This window comes from Atta cephalotes, assembly GCF_000143395.1.
Source record: "Atta cephalotes unplaced genomic scaffold scaffold00047, whole genome shotgun sequence".
In the NCBI taxonomy this organism is placed as follows: Eukaryota; Metazoa; Arthropoda; class Insecta; order Hymenoptera; family Formicidae; genus Atta; species Atta cephalotes.
This window is the reverse complement of record NW_012130111.1, coordinates 252517-254947: the sequence shown is the minus strand read 5'-3', so window position 1 is coordinate 254947 and position 2431 is coordinate 252517.

Genomic DNA, 2431 nt, shown 5'->3' with positions numbered 1-2431 from the left:
TTNTATATATATATATATATATATATATATATATATATATGTGTATAGAAATTATTTGACAATGAATATTTATTGCATTTTTGTTTTATACAAAAATACTGAATTATCGCGTGTAATTCGTAGTCGGACACGTCTTGTATTAGCGTCTCTATGATTTGAATTTGCTCAGTTAACAATGATGTAATGAATACGATTCTGAATGCAAAAATGTTACTAACACACTTCAAAAAAAAACCTTACACAACTACTTACTTCTTATAACCGGTTTTTTCCTACGATATAGAAACTTACTTTTTCGCCTCATATTTTTTCATGTTACGTAAATTATAAAATGTTTCTATTTTTTTTATATACCATAAACAATTTAATTCATTTTTTTAACTGTACGAATGTCACGATTATTAAATAAATTACAAATTAATCAATTGACAAACACGTGAGCTTTTAGCTTTCTTGTCGATCGACTGTTCGTCGTAAGAAAGACTACACACAAGAAAGATTTTTTCATAAATAAGGCTGTTACTTACAATTATAGATTGTTTTAAAATACTGTTAAGGCTGAGGTTCTTAATTGAGACCCAGTGCCTAATATTACAAACTAGAGACTGGTCGAACAATCTTGAGATTAAGATTCAAGTAAGCTGCAAACATTATTAAAGACTAAAGATATTAAATGTATTTATACAAATGTAAAAGATCGATTTAAAATAATTATCAATATCGAATTATCTTCCTTCTATAAGGAAGAGAAAAATTGTTGTATAATGTTATCAAACATATAATTACATTTATCTATTATTATTGTTACTATACATACCTTCTCTAATAACAGATATTAATAATCTACTGTAGTATTTCGTTAAAAAAACAGTATTGATATAAAATGCAGCTGCTCGAATACTTTCTCTCTAAACTCATAAAACCTCATGGTGTGCTTACTTATATTTTATTATTAGATAGTAAAACTTGCCAAATATATAAATCGACAATAAATCATAAGTGATATTTTAAAACAGGAGAGAGAAAGATAACTTTAAATGCGTTGTATTCTGTAATAAAAATGAAAGACTTACATATTGTTTAAGATATATAAGTGTATCATTCCTACACACACCCTCACGAACACTCACACATATGTATGTATATGCATGTATGATATACACATCACATATGTGGGGTGTTTGATAAGTCAGTGACTTTAATAAGAAAAAATGCATTTAGATTATAAGTTTAATGTTATTTTTTATATTTGCCATTCTTTCTAGACGCACACACTAAATTTCAAATAAATCTATGAAATAGCAAATTTTTAATAAGAAATTTTTAATAAGAACAGTGCTCACTTCGCATTTGTTATAATGGAAAAAAAACACAAACTTATTCGCTTTCAAACGCTATTAAAAATTAAAACTATTTGATTTACTTGAAATTTTGTGTGTATGTCTACAAAGAATGGCAAATGTAAAAAATAATATCAAACTTATGATCGATCTGAACGTCATTTCTTATCAAAGTTACTGACTTATCAAACATCTCACGTAGTTAGCATGCACATGATCGTGCATTTATTCGATAAATTAATTAGATCATATTTATCTTCTTGATGTAGAAATCTTAATATTATTATGGTAATGAATTTGTCTATTATTAATAATTATAGAAGATTTTAAACGGACAATAATTATTGGTAAAATATGTTTAATATGTTTTAAGAAACTTTAGAGTTAAGGCAAAAAAGAAAAGAAAAAAATAACAATGAAACCGAATATATTTATAATAAATGTATACACTTGCTTATTCTAGTATTTAACATATTTATCGAGCGTATAATACTAATTTTAACTTTAAAATTGAATTTTGCGCATCGCATTTTTTTTTAATAATAGAGCAATATATTATTTATACGCGGAAAAAAATATTGAAAAATAAATAAAAATATACTGAGAGAGATCTATTATTATACAAATATATATATATATATATATATATATATAATATATATATATATTATATACACACACACACATAGTGTCCCCATTATACCTTCGCATTGAAATTTTCAAAATATATAAAATATACGAAAAATTGTTTTGAACAAAAATTTTATGATTTCGAAGGAAATATAAGATAGTACCATTGGTTTGACTTTGGGTGATGTAGTCAAAGTCAGGACACAATTATTTTGAATATTTTAAATAGAACCCTCCATTTTTCATAGCATATTTTCGTAGCTTATCTCGACTGCTTTTCAAAACACTATAATAGAATATTTTTTTATTAAATACTTTTTGAATTATAAAATTTGAAATTTTGCATTTTGCCGGCATTAGTATTACTCAAGACGTCTGACCAATGTACAACAGCTAGAACTTCTTAAATGTGATCAGGATCATGACCTTGATTACATTTATCAAGATTTAGATCACGAAGA